The following is a 5,992-nucleotide window of genomic DNA, read 5'->3' as shown; positions in this document are numbered from 1 at the left end:
AGTTAATCAGCAAAGGAAGACCGTCACTAGAGCTTAATTTGGTGCAGAAAACCAAGGATTCTTCTCAACTCCAGGACTTCCTTTTCAAGTTACTTAATACAATCATCAAAGGGTAAGTTATTTAAAATCTAATAGGTAGCTGTGCCAACTGATTTTATTCAGGCCACCGCTGACACAGTTTTGTATATGTTAAGGATTATTTGAGAAAATGGTCATTATGCAAAATTACTGGTCAATCTGTAAATTTACCAACTCAGCGTTCATTATGCACATTATTAATGGTTGCTTGGCTGTGTGTGCACTAACATGATGTGTAGGCTTACATAAAATTTTGTTGGTTTTGTGTGGCAGGAGGTGGTGGCTGTCATTTTGCACCCCAGCCCGTTGTCACCATATTCCACTGAGGTACACACACATCTTATGTGAGGATTTGCATTTTGCTTAAGAAATTTGCTGTTTTCTGTTTTGGTGACAACTCTCACTCTCTCAATGCTGTTTGCTTGTTGCATTGCTAAGGCTGGACTAGTGTCTTAATTCTTGTTTCAGAGTTGGAATTGTCATAGGTAACTTTTGCAGTACTATAGGGGTGGACATAGTAAGCTAGGCTGCTAGTTTGCTTTTTTTTCCCAACAGAGGAAGGGGGGTGAGAGAGCCAAGGTTTAAGAGTCACAGTTCATTACTGAGGCCAACAATGCTTATGCTGCTCAGGACAGATTACAAACCCATTTAAACTCAGACTTGGTATGTTGTGTTGTGGCATTTTGTTTAAATTAATCAGCTTTTGCTTCTGCAAAATTCTGTTTTTTGTTCATTAATTTTGTATTAGAAAATGCTTGTACTACGCTGTGATGCACTATGACGCAGACCGCTAGCGAACCCTTTGTCTGTTAAGACTGTGTAATTAATAAGTTTGTGATTCACTTTTGTATCAAAGCACGGGTTGTTAAGCATTGTCTTCATATGAGCGGTTCTCCTATCACATAGGGGTATTGGCATTTTTACTCTGTAAAAGTATACATTTCCAAACATGCTTACAGTCTGGCCCCCCTCTGAAAACTGAATGCCCCCCTGTTCAATTTGTTCTGGCTAGGGGGCTGCAAAGGTGTTGCCCAACACCAAGATTTCAGGCACAGAGCTACCCCCATCCGTGTAAGCCGCAAGATTGAAAGGGAGCTGGCAGGTGACAGCAGTAGCCAACCTCTGAGGCAGGGAGCAGTGGCACTTGACTTCAACTGAGAACAGCTGAGGTGGTGAGTTTCAGTGTTAGTTTTAGTTTTTTTTTGTGATATGGGCCATTTCTCAGGGGCAAGATTCGACAACGTCAGAAAATGTAATGTGTAATAAAAACTCAACAAAACATCACATCGTTTAGAAAAATCTATTCACAGTTAGGACAGACGAACTATCCACAAAACAACTATAAAAGACAACAACAACAACAGACCAAAAGATGCAGCCTTAAGTGCAAAATGCATGTAATTCTGCTTCTGAGGCGAGGTGCAGGTAGTGTGCCAGGTAAAAATCAAAATAGCCAATAGGCTAAAGACACACAAGAACAGCATGTATCAAACCAGTCCACAAGCCACACATGACATTGCTTGGGAGTCAGGAGTCTCAGGGAGCTCTGAGAAAAAAATGAAAAAAACTCAAGAACCCAATAAACTCTAGACTTTTGATTCATTTAGATGAACCAACTCAAAGTTAATCAATCGAATTGGGCTGCCCAGCACTAGATGCAGATGCTGCAGCTCGATGGCAAATCATTGCAGATGATTAACAATACAATACCTCACGTGTTGTACTTGACAATATACAATGAATACAGTGAATGTTTTGGACACTTAAAGTGCACATGTACCCAGAAGTACACTGAGAGCCAAATAGCTGGCAAGATACTGCTCCCTGTGCTTTGCTTTTCTAAGTATATATAGCTATGTGTCCAACATTGTAAACTAAAAAAAAATGAAGTCCTTGCATTATGAATGAATCAGCTGTTTCAAATACGGCTTTTCAAGATTTCAAGTGTGTGTGTGTGTGTGTGTGTGTGTGTGTGTGAATGTGGGTGGGTGAGAAAGAGAGAGATGGGTGTAGTTCAGTCAAGCAACAATTTCTTGTTGGTTTTGAGGAAAACACGTTGCTCCAGAGATGTGGGTGTTATGTTTCTAAGGACAGTTGACAGCAGTCTGCACACAGAGAAAATGCACTCCACAAAGGCTTGTGAGGCAGGGACACTAAGGAGATCCAATGCCACAGGCTCCTGTTGGAGTTTTGGATAGACAGCCTCTCAATCTCCAGAACTGCAATGGTGTCTCATTAAACACATCCTGTTTGATGTCGTTGACATGCTTCTTAATTTTGGTCAACAGATTATTGGTCACATTAGGCTGATTTGTGGATGACTGTGGATGATTTGTGACCTCTAAACAGGATGGAAGGAAGCGGTATTTCTGAAGGACAGTAAGAGAGACTCCTGTTGGAGTTTGAGTGGCCCTTGTAGTGGCAACATCATCATGAGAAGCAGAAGCTGGGTTATACTAAGCTGTCAGGTTCTACACAAGAGACTGTGCTGCCATCCTCAGGGGCATTGTGTCTGGTGATTGAAGAACCAGTGAGACACTTGGATCCATTTGGCAGGCTCCAGCTGGTGTAGCACCAAGCTGTGTAGAATCAGGGCTAAGAATGCCAGCGAAATGTTCTCACAAGGACTTCAGCAGCACTTTAGGTAAATGCTGTCCAATAGTAGTCGCCAGCAGGTGTGCCTCAAGATTGAACAGGCATGGCACTATTGTGAGAGTGACAGGCTGTCACTCTGAGGCTGGACTGTGTGAATGGCAAAGGGCTCAAGCAGCTTGACAAGGTTCTCCAGCTTAGTCCAATTGCTTGTGAGAGGTGTGTCCATGTCCAAATCCTCATGCATTTGGTTTAGTTTAGCTCTGGTCTCCAGCAGTCTTCTCAGTATATCAATAGTGCTGTTACAGCATGTGCTACAATCCAGGACCAGTGTTTTGCCACACCTTTTGATCATTTCTTCATTTGCCACTAACAATTTCAACAACAACATCTTCAACAACATCTTTGAGTATGAGCTGAAGGTTGTGGGCCAGGCATGGCATTCTCTGGAACTTGTTGTTCTCCCCATCATCTGGCAGGTCAAGTCCTTGGCAAAGCAAAAAGAGAACACAGACAATCATAATTTAAGCATCAAATGTAAATGCACAAAAAAATAGTTGTACAGTTGTGTTTCTGTTATAATCCACTTGAGCCATGTCTTTGATTTAATAAAAATTGATTCATGAGCAAGGGCTGTTCTAGGACAGGGATCATCATTTACGCTTACTTATTTTATTATATTTAATTTCTTACACTGTGAGCTCCATAAACTTTTTTCTACAGTATGACAAATTGTTTAATATTGTGTCTTCATTGTTATTTTTTATCTTGGATATGAAATTATATGAAATGACAGTAACTCTGATGTCAAAGTGCAGACTGTCAATGTCAAACTTTTGAACCTGGGCTAAAATAGGCTTACCTTGCAAGGCACCAGTTTGAACAGGTGTATCCTACTTGGGTTGGAAAATTGCTGTGACCGTAGCATGACAATTTTGAGCAGGCTTATTTGACACTGTTGGTTACTGATGTAGGACAATTGAATAAATGGTAAATGGACTGTACTTGTATAGCGCCTTTCTAGTCTTATGACCACTCAGCGCTTTTTACACTACAAGTCACATTCACCCACTACCATGCAAGGTCCCAACCTGCCTATCAGAGGGATTCTAATCATTCACATGCTGATGGCACAGCCATCAGGAGCAATTTAGGCTTTAGCATCTTGCCCAAGGACACTTCGACATGTGAACTGGAGGAGCCAGGAATTGAACCACCAATCTTCCAATTAGTGGACAACCCACTCTACCTCCTGAGCCTCAGCCAAGTACAAAAGCATTGGTAGTTTTTCATGCCAATAAAGACTAAATATCATTACAGTCATTTTAGTTTGAAAAGAAAAAATAAAGGGACCACATGTTCATTAGAGGCATCTCCAGTGTTGGGGAAGCTTGTTGTATAAACATGACCAAACCCTGATATCTATCATCAGGTTCTAATTCCAGCCTTTCTGCAGCATATAGGCTATCTACATTCTGTACATTTTTTTTCTATTGAACTCTATGGGGAAATATCAAATTAAAGTTGACAGTGCTGTTTATATCCATGTGAAATGTAATATTCAAAATAAAAAAAGGAAATTATTAAATTATTAAGACAAATAAAGTATTTGCTATAACCACAGTCACTGAGGCCTCCACTCTCCTCACCCTCCGCTTCTGACTCCTCCAACTCTGACTCCGCTCTCCCTTACCTTGTCAAGGTAAACTAGGTTAGCCTTCTTGTGCAAGATTTTCTAATGGACTTTACGATTTGTGGGATTTTTCCTTTGAGAAATGTTCCACATATTTTATCACCTTCCACTACAAGACACTTGCTCTTATCTGTGACACAGTCATATTCAAAGTAATCCCAAATGGGACTCTGGCACCTGATTTTACCACCATGATGCCAGCAATGAATGGATTGGCAACATGCAGTGGACTGTGAGGTGATCCTTGCTTGTGCCACTGTGCCGCCAGCTGGTGTGAAACTGGCACAGCAAAAAAAAATTAGAAGTTAGATTTCATATCCACCCAAAATACTAAGCTTATGTATGAAATAAACTGACAAAAACTAAGAACGTTTTCTCTATAATTGTGTTTGCTTTAGTCAGTTTTGTACTCACACAATACAGTTTCAGTTAGTTATAGTTTGTTTTTTTAAAATTCATTTTTATTTTCATTTCAGTTAACAAAAATGTTTTTTCAACAAACAGGCCAAGCAGTCTTGGAGCAGTGACTGCCACTGGAGGAGATCATTTATGAGACTTTTAATGAAGGAGAATTCAGGCTTAATATTGGAGATTTCATCTGCTATGGCCATTGTTGAGGGGGTGAGGTAAGTCCATTTAAACTGTAGAAACCTCTCCTATCTTTAATACTCAAGCATTGTCCCTCAAGCTCCTCAACCGGGGATAGAAGAATAAAATCCAAAGGCAAAAATTGCTTAGAATCTTCAGTAAAGCGATCGGCTAACTAACCACCAGGTTAAAAACAAACCTAGCTAAGCTAGCAGCAGTCGAGGCAGTCCAGTAGGCTACATCCAGTTGACAGCTAACTAAGTGGACCCAAACCATGCCAGCAAAATGTCCACCACAGCATAACAGAGCCATCAGATCCCCTCACTGTAGAGGCCAAGCATTCAGACCTGAACTGTTTTTTCCTTTAATTTGTCACCTGTCTATAGTCACACTGAGCCTGATAGCAACCCGCTACACAACACAAGAACAACAGACTCAGAATAAAACCCCAGCTCATCCATCCAGACTGCCAGATTGTTCAATCTACCATGTGGTACAAACGTCAAGGCCAGTTCGAGTATGTTGTTCTTCATATCAGTTTGCACATTACTAATTCTGAGTCTCCCTGTGCTCCAGGTTTACACTCCAGTCTGCCACAGTTGCCTGCCATGACCAGCCTCGTCCTTGTCACCCATCTCTCATCTGGGTCCTTAACTCACTGCCTGCCCAGCTCTGCTGCAAACCTCATTCCTCAACCTGCTTAAACTATACAGAGCTGCTCCTATATTGGAATCTGATGATATTGAACCAAACTGTTTTGCAATAAATTCTTTTCTAAACTGCTTCTATCTACAAGTCTGTGTCCTGCATTTTGTGTCCTAGATTAACTAATTATAACAACATATTTAATAGTACATATTAGTACTAATACTATACAGCTCTGTGCTTTCACATTGCCACATACAATTTTCCTTTTTTCACAACTGTTAAATACTTTACTTTACTTTACATACTAAGGAATATTTATTTCAAATATTAATATGCCTGATAATTTTGAATTAGCAGATAAACTAGCTTTAATTCCTCTATACTATCAATACT

The 5,992-nt window shown here is 40.4% G+C and overlaps 1 long non-coding RNA gene across 1 annotated transcript; it reads left to right on the top strand.

Annotated features, from left to right (window-relative positions):
- The first annotated feature begins 436 nt into the window (after positions 1 to 436).
- On the top strand, positions 437 to 5,737 carry LOC122998099. The gene is made up of 3 exons (XR_006407334.1): positions 437 to 1,250; positions 4,868 to 4,989; positions 5,528 to 5,737. It is a non-coding gene; the product is annotated as an uncharacterized LOC122998099 (long non-coding RNA).
- Positions 5,738 to 5,992: the final 255 nt, after the last annotated feature.

The sequence above is a fragment of the Thunnus albacares genome, chromosome 15 (genome assembly GCF_914725855.1).
Source record: "Thunnus albacares chromosome 15, fThuAlb1.1, whole genome shotgun sequence".
NCBI lineage: Eukaryota > Metazoa > Chordata > Actinopteri > Scombriformes > Scombridae > Thunnus > Thunnus albacares.
The sequence above is the reverse complement of the archived record's forward strand: the minus strand, read 5'-3'. Positions and strand labels throughout refer to the sequence as shown.